Here is a 24259-nt window from a genome sequence, read left to right on the forward strand (position 1 = left end):
ACCTCAAGGCTTCAAGCTGACCCATGATTGAAAAGAGTGTGTGTTTAGGGGTCTCCAGCCTCTCCCAGTAATGGTGTGAGGCAACGGTAGTGAAATATCACAGTAGGGTCAACAACCTTAGAAAACTAAACCTTTCACAGCCAGGTGAAGTCTGAAGTTTTAAACATGGAAAAATAAAATATAACTCAAGTTCGGGACACCCGAACATACAGTTTCCCAACATACAGCAATGGCCTTGCTAAAGCAGAGCATCTGTGTACCTGGTTGCTTTGACATGTTCCCTCATGTGGAGCTTGAGAAATACCTTGCTGAGTGAGACATAAAAACATGAATGACATCACCAAGAGTCTACCTCTTTAACCAATTAGATTCAAGGACCGAGAAGGAAACGAAAAGAAAGGAATTAACGTCAACAGAATCAAAACCAGAAATTGACAAGTCATTTGGTTGGAAAGATTGGATTGAAAGAAAGGAGACAAAAGTTTTTTTTATGCAGGAATGACAGGGTGGGGATAGGGTGCTGAGAGAGAGATCCTGTTTCAGCAAACAAAATGTCAGAGCGACATAAATCAGTCAGCAAGCATGGTCTGGAAATTTGCAATGATGTAGAACTAAAGCTCCTAAACCCAACAACTGATTTGCAAATTAAGGAAGTTCATTGATATTTCATGTGACAATGAAGTGCAACAGATTCAATGGATTAAAGAAAACAATCTTTCTTCTGCATATTAAACAGTCCTTCCCAAGTTTAGGTGACAGATGAAATTTTTCATGGAGAAACAGAAGGAATTAAAAACCAGACTGACACCTATAACAGCAGGCTGGAAGAAAGATATTGCAAAGCTGTCGGAACTGTTACCAGACGCCAAAGAAAAGCTCACTTCTACAGGAAACAGCAGAAATTCTGTCAATTCTGTCAACATATGCGCAAGGAAATTTCATTCCCCTTGTGAAACACTGTAAACTGCTCTCTGTTTTACAACTCTCAAGTTAACCATTTATCAGTAATTATAGCTGTTGCATAGGGCTGGTCAAGGTACAATCTTCAGTTTCTCCTTACATGTTGCTAGGCTACATTTCCACATACACAGATAGTCATATTGCTGCACGCAAACAAGCATGGCAATAAGTATGTAGGTCCTGAGGGCACTCAAGTGCAAGAGTATCATAGTGAAGTCCAATCCTGCCTTAAAAAAACAAAGCAGCTACACTTTCCAGCAAGAGTTGGAGATGGTCAGGAGACTTGGCTAATTGTTCCTATGAACCACAGGTATGCAGCAAAGATACACCTGGCAATTTTACTAGGGGTCAGACTCAAAATCCCCATGCTCAGTGACACCGGGTACATTCATCCAGAAAACCACCAGAGGAGCCAGCATGCTCTCCACTTTGTGACATTTACACACATCCCAATCCAAAGCAGAAAAGGAAGATGGTTTTGGTTGTTAGATATCAAATCATTTTAGCCTCATGACATTATTACAGGAATTCCAAGGGAGTGTCCTGAGCACAATCAGCTTGATTTGCTTCATCAACAATCATCCCGCCATCATAAGGTTGCAGTATGTAGCCTTGCTCACAATTGCACAACATACAGCACCATTTGAAATTCCTCAGGTATGAGCAGTCTATTCCAGCATGCAGAACCTGAACAACTTTGCGATTTGGGCTGAGTAAGTGCAAACACCATTCAAGCCACACAAATGGCAGGCCAATGACCATCTCCAACAAGACAGAAGCCAATTGCCAGACAAGTCAACTGTTTTAACTAATGCTGAATCATCAATCACCACCATTGAAAATCAACTTTCCTGGACCAGTTCTATATATACTGTAGCTACAGTACAGGTCATGAAGTTGGGAATTCGATCTTCATTTCCCAAATCCTGCCCATCATTCCCAGTGGCTGGATTACCGCAGTTCCAACAACACTTGCAAAGTTGGACACCATCTTTGACAAAGCAACCCATAGAGTCATACAGCACAAACAGACCCTTCGATCCAACTAGTTCATACCAAACATAATTCCAAACTAAGCTAGTCCCACTTGTCTGCTCCTGGCCCATAGCCCTCCAATACTTCCATATCCATGTACTAATCCAAATGTCTTTTAAATGTTGTACTTGTACCCACATCCAAGACTTTTTCAGGAAATTCATTCCACATGTGAACCACAATGTAAAAAAAAATTACCTCTTACGTCTTTCTAAAATCTCTCTCCTCTCACCATAAAATGTGCCCTCTAATCTTGAAATCCCTTATGCTATGGAAAAGAGGACTACCATTAACTCTATCCATACCTCATTATTTTACCTCCGACAATTCAGTAAAAGCAGTCACAGCTTTCCTAGCCTCTCTTAATAACTCAAACCTTAATACCCAGCAACATCCTGGTAAATCTCTTCTGAACTGTCTCCAGCATGATAATAACTGGGCGACCAGAATCTGACAGTTTTCCAGAAAAAGCCTCACCAATGTCTTGTACAACCTCAACATGACTTCCCAACTTCTTTATTCAAAGGACTGATCAATAAAGGCAAGCATGCCAAATGCTTTCTTAACCACCTGTTCATGTGATGTAAACTTCAAAGAATTATGTTCCTGCACCCCTAGGTCCCTCTGTTCTATAATACTACCCATTGCCCTACCATTAATTGTACAAGCCTTATCCTTGTTTGTTGTACCAAAATGCAATACCTCACATTTATTCAGATTGAACTCCATCTGCCATTTGTCAGCCCATTGACCCATTTGATCAAGATCCTTCTGTAATCTTAGAAAACCTTATTTACTATCTGTTATGCCACCAATTTTGGTGTCGTCCACAAACTTACTAACCATGCCTTCTGCATTCTCGTTGAAATCATTTAATAAACGATAGATGACGCAGAGCCAAACACCTGTGGAACACCGCTGTGATAAGCTTCCAGTTCAAAATGCAACCCTCCAGCATGACTCTGTCTCCTGCCATTAAGCCAATTATGTATCCAATTGGCAAGCTCACCTCTAATCCCATTTGACCTAATTTTACTAATTAGTCTATTATGCTGAACCTTGTTAAAAGCCTTATTAAAATCCAAATAAACAACATCTACTGCACTATCAATCTTTTTTGTAACCTCCACAAAAAACTCAATGAGGTTTGAGAGACACTTATTTTCCTTGCACAAAACCATGCTGATTATTCCCTGATCAATTTTTACCTATCTTTTATAATCACTTGCAGCAATTTACACACAAGTCAAACTCACAGGTCTATCGTTCCCCCGTTTCTCCTGACCCCTTTCTTAAGCAAAAGTACATTAGCTACCCTTAGGTTATCAGGTACCTCACCAATAATTATAGATGGTGCAAATATTTGACTGACAGTTCAAGCCTACCAGCACATCTTGGGTATGTACTGACTACAGAATGCACTGTAACAATACACTAAGAATCTTTCATCAATACCTTCAAAATCCTTTACCTTTATGAACTAGAAAAACAAGGACTGCCTGCAAGTTCATACACTGTTCTGACAGAAATGTATTGTTGATACTTTACTATCACTGGATCAAAATCATGGAACGGCCTCCCTAATGGCCCGGGAATTGTCCATGCATCAAAAGTGCTGGATGGGTCAATGAAGGTAGATCATTATCTTCTGACAAGACAGCTAGGATTAGAAATAAACACTGATCTTGCCATAAATGCTCACATCCCATGAATGAATAAAAGTCAGTTCAAGAACAAATCTTGCTGCATTTAGCAGAAGATATTAACGCAGCTTTGCCACTAAATGCAGTGCCTGGCTAAAGTCACAATAGGCACAGAGTCTTCCTAATTGGGTCTGCATCAAGCTTCATTTTGTTACCTTCACAGAGAGAATGTATTTGAATATTCACCAACAAGGATTCAACGTCAACTCTGAATTCAAGACAATCTTCAATTCACACACTCCTCCCACACTCTGGTAATCACAGGTAATTTGATTAATCAAAGCAGGGTCAATTTAATAAATACAGGATTATAAGCTGCCAAGCAATGGGCACTTAAATGTTCCGTCTCAAAAACAAAAGCACTATTGCTGGTCAAAATGGGAACCTGATTTGAGGAACGGTGTAAAATCCTTCTCTCTCCTTCCTGTGTTAAACACCCTGCTCACTTCAAATAGGTTTGACAAGTCACCAAAACCATATGTCTTTAGGTGGTTTTGAAATGTGAAGGCCCAGAAAATCACCTTGTTGTTTTTATTTGCACAGCAAAAGCTCAAAATCTACAAAGGTAATACATTCTACATTCATGCAGCAGGGAGCTGGAAATGAGCAGCATCAGAGAGTCCCTGTACAATCTTGCCATTCCCACAAATGACATGCTAAAATACAAAAGTATTCAGAAAAGAGACATCAAGTCATATTTGATACAACTTTAATTGATATAGTGCCTTACATGCATTGAAGACCCTTGGGACATTTAACAAGACAGCAGTGCTAACAAGTGGTTAGCACTGCTGCCTCACAGCGCCAGAGACCCGGGTTCAATTCCCGCCTCAGGCGACTGACTGTGTGGAGTTTGCACATTCTCCCCGTGTCTGCGTGGGTTTCTTCCGGGTGCTCCGGTTTCCTCCCACAGTCCAAAGATGTGCAGGTCAGGTGAATTGGCTATGCTAAATTGCCCGTAGTGTTAGGTAAGGGGTAAATGTAGGGGTATGGGTGGGTTGCGCTTTGGCGGGTCGGTGTGGACTTGTTGGGCCGAAGGGCCTGTTTCCGCACTAAGTAATCTAATCTAAAACAAAAATAAAAATATGACAAAGCACAAAAGGACAGGTGACCAAAACACTTAGTCAAAGGAAAAAATTTTTAAAAATGAATTAAAAGGTGAGGAGGCAGATAAAATTCAGAAACAAACTCTAGAGTTTAAGGCAGCTGAAGTCACAGTTCCAAATGGTACAGCGATCCTTAAGGACTTCGAACCAGAATAGCTTCAAGCCTGAATAAGCCTGCATCTAAAAGTTTCTATTCTGTACATCTGCATCATCCATCATTAAAAATGTGGTCAGAAGCAAATGAAACTCCAACTACTGCTGCTCTGTCAGCTGGTCAACCTAAACTAATTTCTAAGCAGCCTCCCAATCGATGGAATTAATTTCTTATTGCGGTCTTGGTGGCAGATAATGTTCCTCTTTGACTCCGGCAGGGGCCTCATTAAATAAATTAGGGGATCCCACAATGTTAGGTGGGATCTTAGTGTCCCCATTCTAACTCCCTCCTGGGCATAGCAGCAGCCTCAAGAAATTTACTGAGAAGCCATCAGGTGACCCTGGGTGAAAGGTAGAATAGTAGACCACTCAGTCCAGGTGCTTCACAGGAAATGTGCAGGTCTCTGCTGCCCTGCTCTCCTTAATCCTCAACGCTATGAGACAGGCATGACTGCTGAACAAACCTTGATGCTGCTGAGTGATGTACAAGTAGCCCAATCCTCATCCACTTCCTCTCACCTTGGGTCTGAGGCATATTTCATCTAGTAGTTAGTTCAAAAATATACAATATAGCCAGAGTTGGGAGAAATTTCAAAACCTTGCTCAGGATGCTCCAGCACTGCAAAGAATTTACAACACAAACTGGCTACTTAACCCAATCAGTTTAACATTACTGTTTAGGTTCTATAAAACTGAAAATGTGTTGCTGGAAAAGCGCAGCAGGTCAGGCAGTATCCAAGGAGGAGGAGAATCGACGTTTCGGGCATGAGCCCTTCTTCAGGAATTCCTGAAGAAGGGCTCATGCCCGAAACGTCGATTCTCCTGCTCCTTGGATGCTGCCTGACCTGCTGCGCTTTTCCAGCAACACATTTTCAGCTCTGATCTCCAGCATCTGCAGTCCTCACTTTCTCCTGGGTTCTACAAAAGCCTGATAACACCATGACTGCTCACATGAAGGAAGCAAACTTTGTGAACACCACTGAAATTCATTTTCCTTTGAGCAACTTGATGCAACAACACAACAGCAACTTCTTTAATTATGGGATCAAAATGAACCTAGCTGCTATAGCCTATAGGGGCAGAACCAGACACTCATTCAAGAAAAGAGAACAGAAAGGTGGAAGCAAGGATCAAGGAAAATGAGGTGGCAGTCTGGAAAGCAGGAATTCCAAATCCAGCCAATGCACACATACATACAGGCCAGGGAAGAGACTTATAAACTACACCACCTACCCCATTCCACCCAATCCTTCTCTTATTTTAACTCTCACTCCCTTCCACACATCAGCCCTGTGTTCACTAAACCAATGCAAACTTCTGTCCCAAAACACCTCAAATTTAAAATTTTCACCCTGGTGTCCAAGTTCATCATGGCATCATCCCAACTCCAATCTCTAAAACTTCTGCTATTTCTCACCTCTAGCACATTGCTAAATGCAATTGGTCCACCAGCTATGTTTTTCTTGATGCTAAGCTTTGGAATTTACTCGAAATCTCTTCTCACCCCTCCCCAGCTCTCACATCTCTCTTACTTTGATATGCTGCTTGAGACTTACCTCTTTTCCAAGGCTTTTGTTACTCATTCCAATATCTTCGGCATCCCATGAATATCACAGATCAGTAGCTGCTGACTGTTCAGTATTTCAGCAGATTCCATTGTGCAACTTGTTTGCACTATGCCTTCTGTGATAAGCGGAAACTTTCTATTAATGAGTGGGGACTAATGATGGCTGATATTCGTTGCTTGCTGATGACGCACAGACAGCCACCTGATGAGTGGGCGAGTTCAGTGCGGAGGCAAAAGACATTTGAAAAGCAGATTCTAGTGGCTGAAAATGTCACACAGCCAGTGACAATTAAAGACAATGGGTTCATACACTCATATGTACAGTATGTTCACAGACAGTGAAGTAGCCGCAGGATTCTTAGCCCTGGGAAGTGAAAGGCTGTAGTTCATGATTTATTCCCTCACTTTAGCTATTTAATAAACTGTACAATGTGTTGGGTTCTAGGACTATGAGTAGTGCCAGGAGCACAAACAGGATCACCTTGACCATATCCGTAAACAAGGCAATTGCCTAGAGGGCCAAATTAGAATTTACTTTGCCAACTAAAGAAAGGTAAAATTTTCATTAGATGCAGGAGCAGAAGTATGCCATTTGGCACACGGAGTCTCTTCTGGCATTCAATGAGATCATGGCTGATCTGAAAATCCTCAGCTCCATTTTTCTGCTTTAGCCCTACAACTCTCGATTATTCTCTTTATTAATGAAAACCTATCTCAGCCTCAAATACATTTAATGACCCTTAATCAAGGCCCATCATTATTGGTCTGACAGGTCAATACCAGGTCAAATGAGCCACACAATTGGGCCTGTGCTTAGAGAGGAATTAAATAAAAACTCAAGGTTTCTACAAAATAAAAGGCATTAAGAGATGGGGGATAGTGCTGAAAAGTGGCATTGAGGAAAATATTGGCGGAGATCCAGTTGAAACTGTGGAGCAGATTTGATGGTCTGAACTTCCTAGGTCTCACCGATGTCACAATTGATATGCTGCTTTCTGAAAAACCCAGAACACCACCTGCTATCAGTCTTCCTGCTCTGGGAGGTGTTTTTTACCACATGCTTGCAAAGGGCAGGAATGCCACCGTTGCCAGCACTATATTGCCCAATTAGTTCCCAATAGACGTGAAGTCAACACAATGTCCATTCCTCTAACTATGGACCTTGAAGTCAGTGACAAATATTAGCCCACATTCAATGCACCTACTTGCAGAATGAGGCTACCTGTTCCTTGTCAAAATTCCATTCCACTTAAGTGAACAAGTTGAATGCTATCTGACGTTGTGCAGACCAGCCCTGAGCCTCATACTTAAACCTGGATCATTCTGCGTAGACGGGATTTGACAGGAAAACTGTTCCGACTAACAATTGTTTTGCACAAATGAAGAAGCAGAAGCTGAGTCAGCAGCAGCAAGCCAAAATTATCACAGCACAACAGGCCATTTGGCCCAAATTATTCTGTTCTTACCTTTCTACTTCATCTACCCCATCAACAATTCCTTCCACTCTTTTCTTCTTTGTGTCTTTATTCAGTTACCAATAATACATCTGTGTGACACCTAGTGAGCTCCGTATTCTATGCGATGATGTTGCTCAAATACCCTCCTTGGAGGGTGAACTGTAGGAAGTATTGTATGTTACTTTTTTCTTTCCATTCTTTAAAATTGATTGGTTAAATAGTTTACCAAAATAGAAGTTAGGCATTTAAAAAAGTTTTATTTCAATTAAGAGGATAATGGCATTATGTTTTAATATTTTTTCTGTTTAAGGAAGGCTCTGACTCCAGTTTGAACGTTGGGAATCATTGTGAAAGACCTTATGTGAAGCAAAGTTGCAAACCTTAACAACATATCCCCAACTTTAAGTGTGGACACCTTGTATTAGATTTTTTGGTGACTATCTTACACTTATAGCATCAAGCTTTAGACTCCTTCACAAGCAGCAACATTTGCAATATATTTACCCTATCATTTTAAGCTACCTCATTAGGTACAGCTTTATTTTGAGGGGAAAGAACTCCACCCCAGTTCAATCCTTCCCATTAGTTATTACCTCAGGTTCTGGCAATGTCCTTGTAAAACCTTTTCTGAAATTTCTCCTATGCCTCTAAATCCTTTGTGAAATATGGAGACCAGAACTATATATAGTACTCTAAACTGATAAGATGCCTCGGAAGCAGAACTCTCAGCTTGAAATGATTCAAGTCACTGGAGACAGCACACAACATTTTAGCAAGTCGCTTTAAATATCTCAAAGTATCACAAAAAGGGGGAGGATACAGAATGAATCAGCTCTTCGACAGTGGGCAGCCGCTTGTTCTTTTGTAGTTAAGCTCACAAACCAGAACGTCAAAAAACCCACCTCTTCCGTTCAAACATTTATATTAAGTAACATGATGTTGCGCCTTCAAATCACAACTTTGCAAGGCAAATATTTGAGCCAGCAGCAACCAACAATGCTTCCCGTCACAGCCATCCTCTGCTGCCAATGCAGCAGCATCATGTAAATGCCCTGAGACATCAGCATGAGGTTAAAGCAAGGAACGAGAATGTTGATTCAAGTGAAATCACAAATGCCATGGAAGATGCAGAATTGCATAATTACAGTAGATGAGCACAACAGATGAATATCTTGGGTTTCACAAACAAAGGCACTGAGTACTAAAGCATGGAAATTATACTGAACCTTTAATTAAGGTCTGGTCAGGCCACAACTATGGAATCGTATCCAGTTCCAGTCCTCAAGTTTTAGGAAGAATGCAGTGCATGATTTTTATTAGGAAATTGAGAAACAAATTTGTAAGGAGATTTCAGTTATCTGTAAGAATAATAGGGTGGTTATGGCAGGGGATTTTAACTTTCCAAACATAGACTGGGACTGCTATAACGTTAAGAGTTTAGATGGAGAGGAATTTGTTAAAAGCGTGCAAGAAAACTTTCTGATTCAGAATGTGGCTGTACCTACTAGAGAAAGTGCAAAACTTGACCTCCTTTTGGGAAACATGGCAGGACGGGTGACTGAGGAGTCAGTGGGGAGCACTTTGGGGCCAGTGACCAAAATTCCATTATTTTAAAATAGTAATGGCAAAGAATAGACCGGATCTAAAAGTTGAAGTTCTAAATTGGAGGAAGGCTAATTTTGACAGTATTAGGCAAGAATTTTCAAAAGCTGATTGGGGGCAGATATTCGCAGAAGAACCAACAAAACATTGAAGGCAGAGCGGCAGATATGATCTATGTGAACTTCAGTCAGGCGTTTGACAAGGTTCCTCATGGGAAAATGGTTAGTAAAGGTTAGATCTTATGGAATACAGAGAGAACTAGCCATTTGGATACAGAATTGGCTGGAAGGTAGAAGACTGGGTGGTGGTGGAGGGTTGCTTTTCAGACTGGAGGCCTGTGACCAGTGTCATGCCACAAGTATCAGTGCTGGGTCCACTACCTTTTGTCATTTATATAAATGATTTGACTATAAACATACGAGGTATAGTTAGTAAGTTTGCAGATGACACCAAAATTCGAGGTGTCGTGGATAGCCAAGAAGGTTAACTCAGAGTACAATGGGATCTTGATCAGATGGGCAAATGGGCTGAGGAGTGACAGATGGAGCTTAATTTAGATAAATGTGAGGCACTGCATTTTGGAAAAGCAAATCAAAGCAGGACTTATGCACTTATTGGAAAGGTCCTGGGGAGTGTTGCTGTACAAAGAGATCTTGGTGTGCAGGTTCATAGTTCCTTGAAAGTGGAGTCACAAGCAAATAGGATTGTGAAGGCGGTGATTGGTACGCTTTCCTTTATTGGTCAGAGCATTGAGTGTAGGGGTTGGGAGGTCTTGCTGTGGCTGTACAGGATATTGGCTAGGGCCACGTTTGGAATATCATGTGCAATTCTGATCTCCTTCCTATCGGAACGATGTCGTGAGACTTGAAAGGATTCAAAAAACACTGATAAAGATGCTGCAAGAGTTGGAGGATTTCAGCTATAGAGAGAGGCTGAATAGACTGGAGCTGTTTTCCCTGGACCGTGAGGCGCTGAGGAGTGACCTTATAGAAGTTTATAAAACCATGAGGGGCAGAGATAGAATAAATAAAGTCTTTTCCCTTGGGTGGGAGTGTCTAGAACTAGAGGGCATCGATCTAGGGCGAGAGAGGAAATCTATAAAAGGGACCCATGGGGCGACTTTTTCACGCAGAGGGTGGTGAGTGTGTGGAATGAGCTGCCAGAGGAAATGGTAGAGGCTGGTACAATTACATTTAAAAGGCATTTGGATGGGTATATGAATAGGAAGGGTTTGGAGGGATATGGGCCAGGTGCTGGCAGGTGGGAAGAGATTGGGTTGGGATATCTGGTCGGCATGGACAAGTTGGACCGAAGGGTCTGTTTCTGTACTGTACATCTCTATGGCTGTCCAGAGTGCTGCTGAGCTTTACCAGAAAGCAGTGCTTATCTGTGCTGTAACACCAGGGGGAGCACTTCCAGCAGCTATGTCAGATTTTTTTTAAGCTATTTCAAATCAATCTGTTAAGACATGTCATTACAAATCTCTGGAACTGGTGGGATTTTAACCTTGGCCTCCTAGCTCAGAGGCAGGGTAACTACTACTATGCCACAACAGCCCCAAATATTTTCAAGTGCAACTGTCTCCCTTAACTCATTTCTCCAAAGAGGCAAACCGAAACCTGAAATAGAGAGTAAAGCAAAAAAAAAATTTGATTTTTAAATCATAAAAAACTTGCAGATGCTGGAAATGTGAAACAGTGCAGAAATGTAGCAGGTTCAGTAGCACCTGTAAAGACAGAAGTGAGTTCACATGGAGTCTAGTGATCGCTGGTCAGAACTGACAGTACCTGGAGATAGGTGTTATTTACATTGATGATGGAGTGGGGTGAGGAGGAGGAATTGAATACACAGAGATAGTGCCCCAGAGGATTTCTTTTGTGGGGGGCGCAGATAGGCAAACAAAGATTGCGGCAGGTAAGCAGAGTGAGAGAAAATTGCTACAAGGGTACTAAGAAGAAATGTAAATGGTTGAAAATGCATTGCCTGTGCTTGGAGTGGCCCTTCCACAAGGGGACCTAGGGATTTGCAGGAAGGTATTAAACAATGAAGAGGGTGCTCATGTTCTGAAATAGTCTAACTCTGTCAGAATTGTTCCATAAAATGATCTATTTGTTTGCCAGTCATTAAAATTTCTCCACAAAAGTATTGCTTTTGAATAGATTTTTGCAGATGCTATTAAAAAGATTTTAGAAAACATTAAAACACGTGGGCTTGTTCCATTTTCCACCAGTGCTCGTTATTTTCTACAAATAAAGTATCCTTTGATACCTGGGATTTCAAATGAAATTTTTAAGAAACATCATGTTGTGTGGTGCCCAAGGTAATGACTCTCTAATTAAGAGCCCCATTAACTATCAAATGAACTAGCCATGCTAAGCAGGAATTGAGATTTGCAGAACGCTGATGCTCCTGCAATAGACAACAAAGGCAGTAGTTTCAGTTGTGCATGTGCTAGCCGAATACACATGCGCAATTGAACCCGATTTCTTTCTGATCAGAAGCAGGAGTTAGTGTTACCAGAACAAATCCAGGGATTGGGATTTAATTTACAAGATTAGGCTGAAACTGGGGCTTGCCTTACTTGGAGCAAATAGGATTGAGAGGAGTAATGAGATGAACAACGGCAGGTGCTGAAGATCTGAAACAAAAATTAAAATTGCTGGAAAAACTCAGGTCTGGCAACACCTGTGTAGAGGTAACAGAGGCAATGTTTTAAGTCCAATGATCCTTCTTCAGATTCAAAGGGTCACTGGACCTGAAATATTGAACTCTGCTGATTTTTCTCCAGCAATTTCTGTTTGAAGTTGAGAGGGGATTTAACAGAGGTATACACAATGATGACAGGTTCAGTCAAGGCTGAGAAAGAAAAGCTGTTCCTATTATTAGGGTCCTGTCTACGAGGGTGCTGGAAGCCAAGTTGATCAGTGATTTCAAGTAGTAGTTGGATGGGCACTTGAAGAAAATCAACTTGCACGATTACAGGGATAGAGAGGATGAATCTGAGTGGATTGCACGAGGGAGGTGATGGTCTAGTGGTATCATCACTAGACTACTAATCCAGAAACTCAATTGCTCTGGGAACCTAGGTTTGAATCCCGCCACGGCAAGTGAATTTAATTTTACAAAAATCTGGAATTAACAATGACCATGAAATCAATGCCGATTGTTGGAAAAATCCATCTGGTTCACTAAAGTCCTTCAGGAAGGAAATGTGCTACCTCCATTTGGTCTGGCTGAGATGTGACTCCAGACACACAGCAATGTGGCCGACTCTCAACTGCCTCAAATGGCCTAGCAAGCCACAGTTATACCAATTGTTAAAGTCTCAAGGAACAGAAACTGGACAGGTAACATGGAATCAAACTAGGCACCAGAAAAGAGAATGACAGAAACAGCTCTGTCTCCTCTGCAAAGTCCTCCTTACTAACATCTGGGGGCTAGTGCCAAAATTGGGAGAGCTGTCTCACAGACAATGTCAAGCTGTTGTTTGACTAGTAAGATATGATTCCATGAGCATGACTACGTCCTAGACGCCACTACCTCCAACCCTGGATATGTCCTGTTCCACCAACAGGACAGACTGGCAGAGGTGAGGTTAGAAGACAGCCTTGACATCAAGGCTACATTCAACCGAGTGTAGTAAAGAGCCCAAGCAAAACTGGAATCAATGGATAGTGGGGGCAAACTCTCTGGTGATTAGAGTCATACCTGACATACAGTAAGATGGTCATGGTTGTTGGAGGACAGTCTTCTTAGCACCAGAACATCTCTGCAGGAGTTCCTCAGGGTACAGGCCCAACCATCTCCAGCTGCTTCATCAATAACCTTCCCTCCAACATAAGATCTGAAATGGGGATGTTTGCTGATGATTGCAGAGTGTTCAGCATCATTCGCGACTCTTCAGGCACTGAAGCAATCCACAAACAAATCAACAAGGCGTGGACAAAATCCAGGCTTGGGCTGACAAATGACAAGTAACATTTGAACCACACATATGCCAGACTATGACCATCACCTATAAGAGACAACCTCGCCACCACCTTTTGATATTCAAATGGCGTTACCACCACTGAATCCCTATCAACATTGTGGGAGTTTTCATTGATCAAAAACTCAACTGGACTCTCCACATAAACAGAGTGGCTACAAGAGCAGGTCAGAATCAAAAAACACTGCAGCAAGTAACTCATCTCCTGACTCCCCAGAGCCTGTCCTCCATCCACAAGACAGAAGTGTCATGGAATATTCCCTTCTTGCCTAGATGAGTGCAGCTCCAACAACACAAGAACCTGACACCATCTAGGACAAAGCAGCCTGTTTGATTGGCACTACATTCACAAGCATCCACTCCCTATACAACTGAAGTACATACTGCTACTGAGCAATCTACAGGATGCACTGGTGAATTTCAACAAAGATCCTCAGCCAGCACCTTGCAAACTCATGACCACTTCCATCGAGAAAAACAAGGGCAGTTGATACAATGGAACACCGTCACTTTCAAGTTCCCCTCCAAGCCACCTAGGACCCTGACTTGGAAACATATTACCATTACCTTCACTGTTGCTGGGTCACAATCCTGCAATTCCCTCCCTAATGGCAGTGTGGGTCAACCCACAGCAGGTGGTCTGCAGCTGTTTAAGACGACAGCACACCCACACCTTCTCAAGGGCAACAAGGATGGGAAATAAATGCTGGCCAGCCCATATCCCACATAGGAGTAAAACAAAATTCAGCAGGGTTTTAGGGAGTGAATGGTACCCTTTGCTGTCATCATGGCACTAAGGAGCTTGCTTTTTTTTTTAAATTTAAAACTGGAGAAACAAAATCAAAACAAAAATGCTCAAAACAAATTAGGGACACTTAAATACATCTTCACTATCCCGAAACAAATTACATTCCAGAGCTGGAACTAACCAAAATGCATTACCGAGCAATCAGCTGCAATTTGTGATATAAATTAATCAACCAGCCATGCCCCAGGCGGAGTGGTTATAATCGATTATATTTCAATACCAGTTTTCCGAAGTGCATCATGGCCATCAGATTTCACATCTTCATTTCTGTCCAACATTGAACTTAAATGCAACAGGTGGAACTTTAACCGAGGAAACTGAAGCTGGGAAGGACTGGCATAGTAGGAGCAAATTACTGTAGATGCTGGAATCTGAACTGAAAATAAAAAATGTTGGATGTCACAGGAGGTCAGGCAGCATCCATGGAGAGACAGCAAGCTGACAGCGATTCTCGATGACTCTTCATTTTTTTTTGTTTTAAGATCCGCTGCTTTTCATCATTTATAGAAATGATTTGGATGCGAATATAGGAGGTATAGTTACTAAGTTTGCAGATGACACCAAAATTGGTGGTGTAGTGGACAGCGAAGGTGAGCTCAGAATACAACAGGATCTTGATCAGATCGGCCAATAGGCTGAGGAGTGGCAGATGGAGTTTAATTTAAATAAAATGTGAGGTGCTGCATTTTGGAAAAGCAAATCAGAGCAGAACTTATACACTTAATGGTAACATACTGGGGAGTGTTGCTGAACAAAGAGACCTTTAATAGGTCCTTGAAAGTAGAGTCACAGGTAGATAGGATAGTAATGAAGGTAATTAGAATGCTTTCCTTTATTGGTCTGAGCATCGAGTAAAGGAGTTGGGAGGTCATGCTGCGGCTGTACAGGGCACGGGATAGGCCACTTTTGGAATATTGTGTGCAATTTTGGTATCCCAATTATTGGAAGGATATTGTGAAACCTGAAAGGGTTCAGAAATGCTTTACAAGGATGTTGCCAGGGTTGGAAGATTTGAGCATAGGGAGAGGCTTAATAGGCTGGAACTATTTCCCCTGGATTGTTGGAAACGAAGGGGTGACCTTATAGATGTTTATAAAATCATGAAGGGCATGGATTTGGTAAATAGACACGGTCTTTTCCCTGGGGTGGGGGTGGAAAGAGAGAGAACGAGTCCAGAACTAGAGGGCGTAGGTTTAGGGTGAGAGGGGAAAGATATGAGAGACACCTAAGGGGCAACTTTTTCACGCAGAAGGTGCTGCGTCTACGGAATGAGCTGCCAGAGGAAGTGGTGGAGGCTGCAACATTTAAAAGGCATCTGGATGAGTATACAAATAGGAAAGGTTTAGAGGGATATGGCCAAATGTTAGTAAATGGGACTAGGCTAAGAGATCTGGTCAGCATGGATGTGTTAGACCGAAGAATCTGTTTCCATGATGTACATCTCTATGACAGGGAATAGCAAAACTTTCTAGAAACTGGCACAGAAGCTGAGAATTGGAATGAAGAATAATGCCAGTGAAACTATACAAAAGTCTGCCAAAAATCAGGAAGGCTAAGTATTAACATCACAGTTAAGGAAAAGTAGCAAAGCCATCAACTGCTCAGTAGTAAACTGGCAAATGCACTGCACAACACTGAACTTGGTATGAGATTAGATTAGATTAGATTCCCATCAGTGTGGAAACAGGACCTTCGGCCCAACAAGTCCACACCGACCCTCTGAACAGCAACCCACCCAGACCCATTCTCCTACGATTAGCCCTGACAAATGTACCTAACACTACGGGCAATTTAGCATGGCCAATTCACCTAACCTGCACATCTTTGGACTGTGGGAGGAAACCAGAGCACCCGGAGGAAACCCACACAAACACGGGGAGAATGTGCAAACTCCACACATAGTCACCCAAGGTGGGAATTGAACCCGGGTCCATGGCGCTGTGAGGTAGCAGTGCTAGCCACTGTGCCACTTTGCAGACCAAAATTTTCAGGTTCAATCCCCTGCTCTATTTTGTGCCAAGTGACCTTAGATCAAGTGGTTGCTACAGATGCCAACAACTGGCTTCAGCACCATGTTGGGGTCAAAGCTCTCTTCTAGTTGTCATTTAGAGATGCCGGTGTTGGACTGGGGTGTACGAAGTTAAAAATCACACAACACTAAGTTATAGTCCAACAGGTTTATTTGGAAGCACCAGCTTTCAGAGCACTGCTCATTCATCAGGTGGTTGTGGAGTTTCAGATTGCAAGACACAGAATTTATAGCAAATGTTTACTGTGCGATGTAAACTGAAATTATATATTGAAAAAGACCCGGATTGTTTGTTAAGTCTCTAATCTTTTAGAATGAACATGTTAGTTTCAGTTCTTTCATATGTAAATCGCAGAACATTTAAAAGTTACATTCTCAAGTGAACTCTAACAATTGGTGTCATGTCGGCCCAGATAATACATTGAAGGTGTGAGCTGCCCTGTGAGAGACTGTCTGTGCCACAATGGTCAGACTGAATCAAGTCTAAAAAATGGATTTACAGAATCTTACATAAATCCATACAGTTTTTGAACAAACTAAAATGTAACTCTGCAAGTACAAATTCACCCCACAAACCTATATGTATGTATGTGTGTGTGCGCGCACATGTATGCGGTGGTGGGCGGGGATTATGAGTGTCTGTGTGTGTATGAGAGAGAGAGAGAGAGAGAGAGAGAGTGCAAAGGGGTACAGTCTGTGAGAGGGCAGGACTGCATGCGTGAGTGTATGAGAGAAGGTCAGTGTGTGTGCGCGCATTCGTCTGCGCGTCTGCGCGTAGTGCAATGGGGTCACCTGTAGTGTGACATGAACCCAAGGTCCCAGTTGAGGCCATTCCATGGTTACAGATCATGGCTATTAGCCTCTGCTCGGCCACTTTGTGTTGTTGCCTGTCCCAAAGTCCACCTTGGAGGACAGTCACCCAAAAGGTCCGAAGTAGAATATCCTGGACTGAAGTGTTCTCCGACTAGGAGGGAACACTCCTGTCTATTGATTGTTGTGTGGTGTCCATTCATCCATTGCCTGCTTGGTCTCGCCAATGTACCATGCTTCAGGGCATCCTTGCCTGCAGCGTATGAGATAGACAACGTTGGCAGAGTCACATGAGTAGCTGTCATGGAATTGGTGGCTTGTGTCCCCATGTGTAACGTACTATCCGTGTCAACACTCTGACACGTCTTGCAGCGTCTACCTTGACAAGATTGTATAGTGTTGCCCTGAAAGCTGGGCAGTTTGCTACGAACAATGATCTGTTTGAGGTTTGGTGGTTGTTTAAAGGCGAGCAGTGGAGGTGTGGGGCAAGTCTTGGCAAGGTGCTCATCCTCATTGATAATGTGCTGCAGGCTGCGAAGAACATGGCGTAATTTTTCGGCTCCTGGGAAGTACTGGACAACGAAGGGTACCCTGTCGGTTGCAGCTCGTGTCTGTCTCTTGAGGTGGTCATTTAAGTTTCTCGCTGTGGCATGTCAGAACTGGCAGTCGATGAGTTGAACATCATACCCCATTCTTATGAGGCATCCTGGAGTACTTCCAGGTGCCCGTCACGTTCCTACTCATCTGAGTAATAGGGCTTGTCCATAGGGGATGGCTGTTTTAAAATGTTTCGGGTGGAAGCTGGAGAAGCGTAGTTTTGTCAGGTTATCTGTGGGTTTGTGGTAGAGAGTGGTGCTGAGGTGCCCATCCTTGATGGAGATGCACGTGTCCAAGAATGAGTCTGATAGTAGAGAATAGTCCATGGTGAGTTTGATGGTGGGATGAAACTCATTGATATCACTGTCGTTGTTTCAGTGACTCCTTACCATGGGTGCAGATGATGAAAATGTCGTCCGTGTACCTGACGTATCGTGTTGCTTGGACGTCTGTGGTGTAAAATTCCAAGCAGTGGAATGTGGTGAAACGGTTAAAAATTATGTCCCAATACATGTGTGAATCTAACCGGAATGGAGGTGTTGCTTAGTCCCGTGTGAATCTTATTACACACCTCCCCGTGTGAATCTTCTTATCTGTATGTAACCAGAATGGAATGTGTTTTTTAGCCTTGCTCTGCTGTTCACATGAATGTTTACATCTGGAAAAGAGTATATCAGCTGGAAAAGTCTCCAGTTCGGTGAGTCTGCTCCGGGGTTACGTTTAACCGCCGAGCGTGGGTTGTTGGCAACCGCTCTACGAGAACTGACGGCTCCCAGTTCCGGTAACATGTAGAGTGAGTATAAGCCAGACCCGTTGTATGAGACCTGGTTGTGGCGACGCTGCGGGGAATAAAATGCCCATATTCTAGCAGACTCGCCTCTTGGTCGTTTGTTCTGTGTCAGACTACTCTCCTACGAACCTGACCTTGAGAATTTTTTAAAACAACGTCCTGCATACAGAAGTCTTGTTTGAACCTGTGCATGAAAATGTTGGCATATTGGAGTACAAGCGTGGTTCCCATGGCTGTTCCGTGTGTCTGGATGAAGAACTGGTTGTCAAAGGTAAAAATGTGGTCGAGGATAAAGCAGATGAGTTGTAGGACGGTGCTCACAGATTGGCAGTTGTTCGTGCTGTGTACTGAGGCTATTGCCACGATGCCGTCATCATGGGGGATGCTGGTGTAGAGTGCTGAAACATCCGTTGTGATGAGGAATGTTACCGGTTCGACTGGTCTGTGGATACTGAGTGTCTGTAAGAAATCTGTAGTGTCACGACAGAAGCTGGGGGTCCCCTGTACAATGGGCTTCAAGATGCCTTCAACATAGCCAGACAGGTTCTCACACAGGGTCACATTGCCTGATATGATGGGACATCCTGGTATGATGGGACGTCAGGCAAGGATGCCCTGAGGCATGGTACATTAGCAAGACCAAGCAGAGGCTACGGCAATGGATGAATGGACACCGCACAACGATCAACAGACAGGAGTGTTCCCTCCTAGTCAGAGAACACTTCAGCAGTCCAGGACGTTTGACCTCTGACCTTCGGTGACGGTCCTCAGGACAGGCAACAACGAAAAGTGGTCGAGCAGAGGCTGATAATCATATTTGGTACCCATGGGGATGGTCTCAACCGGGACCTTGGGTTCATGTCACACTACAGGTGACCCCATTGTGCTACACACACCCCCACACACACTCCTCTACAGACCCATACACTCACGCAGACCCTCTCTCATACACTCTCACACGCACCCACTCTCCGACTTGCACCTTCACACTCAGACACTCAATCCACACCCCTTGCAACCACCCGCACCCCCCCCCCCCAACACACACACACACACACACACACACACACGTACGTACGTTTGTGGGGTGCTTGTACTTGCAGAATTATATTTTACTTTGCTCAAAACTGCATGATTCTGTAAATCCAATTTTTAGATTCAAATCAGTCTGACCATTGTGGCACAGACAGACACAGTCTCACACAGGGCAGCTCACACCTTCAATGCATTATCTGGGCCGACATGACACCAACTATTAAAGTTCACTTGAGAATGTAATTTTAAAATGTTCTGTGATTTACATATGAAAGAACTGAAACCAATATGTTCATTCTAAAAGATGAGAGACTTAACAAACAATCCAGGTATTTTTCAATAGATAATTTCAGTTACACCACACTAAAATTTCTGTTTCTTACAATCTTGTACTCCACAACCGCCTGATGAAGGAGCAGCACTCCCAAAGCTAGTGCTTCCAAATAAACCTGTTGGACTATAATCTGGTGTTGTGAGATCTTTAAATTCTTCCAGTTGGGAATTGCAGGGTGACTTCAATTGTGCTTCCACTATGATGTCTTCCCCAATTTATTGCCTGTTATCTAACAGGGCTTGTTTGATTGGGTGAGGTAAGAGACAAAATCTGTTGGCCATAGAACTCTAAACTGGAGTTAGCTTCAGGGAAGGTAGAGAATTTGAAAAAGAAAGCAGAGTAGTAACTCATCCAATTACCCCCATTCGACCACCAACAACAATCAAGTCGAGGCTAACACTGCCAGCTGCCATTTGTGTGGAATCACAAACAATAACAGCACAGAAATGCCACTTGATCCATCATATTTGTGATGATATAAATTGCACAAAATTCCAGAACTTCAGATTTTTCTGCACATTTTCAACAGTGACTTAAAAAGAATATAAATTCTTTCAAATTTAATGACATTGCTTTAATATTTTCTGCAGAGAATTCCAATATTATTCATCCCTCATACAAAGAGAAATAGTTTCCAAATCTTTCAACTCATTTTTTCCTGCAACCTTAACCTTGCGTCCACATTTGTTTTCACCACTTACAACCTTGCAATCCTAGTGACTATTGTTGGATCACCTCCTTAAACTTTCCCATCTTGTGATTCTATCCCCATCTCATCCCTTCTACACCATGATGCCCAGAAATCTACATTGTACTCCAATTAAGTTCATAATTGTTCTCATGCTTTTAGGTTTGTATGACTCAAAGATCGATGTCAAGCATCTGTTCATTCCGTATTGAGAGAGCAAAGGCCTGTCCTCCCATGGAAAAATGGACATGGAGCTCAAGGGAAGTGTTGCAAGTCAAACAGGATTAAAAAGCAAACAGAAAAACAAGCCTTCTTCATCAGCGGTTTTGGTGCATCACAAAGACAGGATTCAGCATTTGTCAAAATTCTTCATCAAGGCTGTCGGTAACCTTTCTGCTGCTACAAAGTTAGTTGCCATTGCAATTTTTTAAGCAGCAACATCTTTGACTCTTTGCTCTTCTTGTTTTACCTCTGCTCTCCTCTCAAGCCACAACAGCTAACATGCCATTGTCATCACAGTTGATAAATATCTGATGAGACATCCCTTTCATGGGCACGATATAGTGAAGCAGAATACAGTGCTTTATAAAGTATGAATGAGAATATCAGCTTCCATTAAATGCATATGGTTATATCTCTAATATAAGAAAACAACTTGAAATATATATTTGTACACCTTAATCGTTTAATGGATTCATAAAATATATACGTATCAACATAATAGTGTACTAGGTTCATGAATCAGACTTTCTTGAAAGAAACAAAACAAGACAGACTTTAGACAAGCAGAGGACTGAAAGAAGTTACTTGACCAGGAAAAATTTATAGCCCTTAGTTAACTGACCTCACCTGAAGCAACAACATGGGAGAGGAGATTCCCTGGTCTAGTCTCAAAGAACTGCGAAAGGCATCGCAGAGGGGGATGCTAAAGTGTCTTTTCGCCCATACTGGTCATGCAAACAAGAAACAAGAGTAGGCCACTTGACCCTTCAGATCTGCTCCACCATTCAGGAAAACCATGGCTGGTCTGATTTTAACTTCAATTCTTTTTTCCTGCAAATCCCTGATAATCTTTCAACCCCATGGCAATCACCAACTTATCTATTTTTTCTTTAATGCCAAAGATTCTGCATCCAGTGCCTTTTGAGGAAATGAATTTTTAAGACTCAACCCTTGGTGAAAATAAACTGTTTCCTCACCTCTTTTAATGGGGTGACCACTTCTTTATAATACTAATGTGTAAACTATGGCACCCAAGAATTATCTGCTTTTTTTTGCCTCTGCTGGAGTGCACATGACTGTGGGGATTTTTTTTTTGTGGGAGGGGAAGGTGGTGGTGGACAACTGTAGGCAGGATCTTTTCCTTCCAAATGATTTAGAGTTTGGGTTGGCTTGCCTCCTACAATGGCTGTTAGAAAGTTAGCATAAGGGGCATGCCATAGGTATAATCCTGCAGTTTTGCTGTCTTTTAAAGGACAGTTGACTTCACTATCCTGCCATCTTTATTCCAAAATTTACAGGAAGATCCCTCTGTAACTATGCTTTCATTTTCCCCTCTTCTGATCTTTCCTGGCTTCTCTGTGTAAAGAACTCAGTGAAAAGTCTGTACAGGTGATGCAATATGAATGGACCAGCGTCTTAGTCAACAGAAGTTGGCAATGTCCAGCTCCACACAAGAGGACTAATTACTTGGGCAACATACTTTCATGGAGCACAGCGAAGTATCTGCCAGAGGTCATTTTCAGAAGAAAAGGTGTTGGCAGAGAAAGTAGCCTAAAAAAGTCCGGTAGTTAAATCACCAAACTGAGCAAGGCTGGTGATCAGCAAGATAACAGTTCAAAAGAAAACTGTTGAATGCATTCGATACCAAAGTAGCTCAACAGAGATCACAAACTTTAGTCAGTGACCCAAATGGCCAGTTAGCAAAGACTCTGGGATTTGCAAACAATATTTTTGCAATTGCTTCTTAAAGATTAATGATTGATCTTCATATTTCTTAAAATATTTTTAATTTTTTTAAAAATGTGAATGACAAGGTGGGGAAGACAAAAAGAAATAATTTATAGGCTTCTTGAACTTACTTCAAGAGTAAGTTCAATAAGAGCTAGTGCTTGAATATGCATGTTTCTCAGCAGTTTTCCATAACTGATAATGCACATTAAATATTTCACCAAACAGGTTAGAAAGCTACTTTGAATAGCACTACTTATTTCAAAAGAAATCATTGTACTCAAAATCTTTAATTTTGGCCCTACTGAAATATTGATTAACTTTTCATTCAGAAATCTCAAAAATCTGGCATATTAAAGAAATTGGTCTCCCAGTGTAGATCCCAAGACCATTTTGAAACTAACTTCAAATTAAGCAATAAATCCAAAATTGCACAAAAAGTCCTGGACAATTTTCACAAATGTAAAAGCCATACCTTTATCCAGAACACACAAAGACCAGAGGCAAACACACCAAACCTTTCTACAGTCAAATTATGTTGACCCAATGCATGCACTCATGAGGCTACATGCCCAGGAATGCATAGTGTAAATCCAAGTTATTTGAAGAATGATTGGCCTGCATTGAAACCAATGCCTGAACTACATGTGACTCAGTTTACCACAGCCCTGTGTGCCCAAAGCAATTTCTGCTGAGGTGCAAAGTTAACTGAGAGTCGATGAAGTATTATTTAAAATCATATCATTTCCCACAAGTTTGCAAAAATAAGCATTTGACAAAAGGTGATTCAAGATCTCACTCAAATCCAATTTTTTTTCCTAAAAGTCAGTTTCTTTTAAAATCAGTTTAGACTTGCTATATCTCATCCCTATCAGCAGGATGCAAAACCACTCAATACAGTACTGCTGGCCATCATGAATCTTTTCAGACCTTATTAAATAAAGGAATATCAGAAACAGATCTCACTATTTTCACACGCCAAACTTTGAACAATAAACAATAGTCTTTACTTAATTGTTCCACTAACTGACGCTGCCACAGTCTCCCATTAAATTACAACTTCAAGGGGAAAGATAAAAAATAAACTACAATAGCAAAACTAGATTTAAATACATTTTGATTTTTGCAGATTGTCTGTTCATAAATACAACCTCTATTGTAGAAATGAAAATTCCAGACTAAAAGCCAAGGGCTTAATCACTAGGCTTGAGCAAAGATGGTTAGACTAGACTGCAGGAGTAGTGTAGTTCTCATTCTTTCATCATACATTAGGCAAGGATGGCAGGGGAAAACAAGGAAGAGACAGTTTAAATAGCTCCTAATTGGTAGACAGTGACACCTACTGTTTTTTTGGATCAGAGCGGTGCTGGAAAAGCACAGCAGGTCAGGCAGCATCCGAGGAGCACGAAAATCGATGTTTCGGGCAAAAGCCCTTCATCAGGAATAGAGGCAGGAAGCCTCCAGGTGGAGAGATAAATGGAGGGGTTTGGGGAGAAGGTAGCAAGGGTTGCAATAGGTGAATGAGGGTTGGGATGAAGGTGATAGGTCAGAGAGGAAGGTGGAGCGGATAGGTGGGAAAGGAGATTGGTAGGAAGGACAGGTCATGGGGATGGTGCTGAGCTGGAAGGTTGGAACGGAGGTAAGGTG

At 42.1% G+C, this 24259-nt stretch overlaps 1 protein-coding gene across 3 annotated transcripts in view; it reads right to left on the reverse strand.

The window, feature by feature from the left end:
- phactr4b (phosphatase and actin regulator 4b) overlaps positions 1-24259 on the reverse strand; it is a 182147-nt gene that overhangs the window by 106998 nt on the left and 50890 nt on the right. The window contains exon 1 of one of the 3 annotated variants that reach the window (XM_043717593.1): positions 6514-6610. The exons of the other annotated variants lie outside the window; for them this stretch is intronic. The gene's annotated coding sequence lies outside the window, so the exon portion shown is untranslated. Of the gene's footprint in view, positions 1-6513; positions 6611-24259 lie in introns of those variants that run through there. 3 annotated transcript variants of the gene reach the window in all.

The sequence above is a fragment of the Chiloscyllium plagiosum genome, chromosome 27, assembly GCF_004010195.1.
Source record: "Chiloscyllium plagiosum isolate BGI_BamShark_2017 chromosome 27, ASM401019v2, whole genome shotgun sequence".
Taxonomy (NCBI): Eukaryota; Metazoa; Chordata; class Chondrichthyes; order Orectolobiformes; family Hemiscylliidae; genus Chiloscyllium; species Chiloscyllium plagiosum.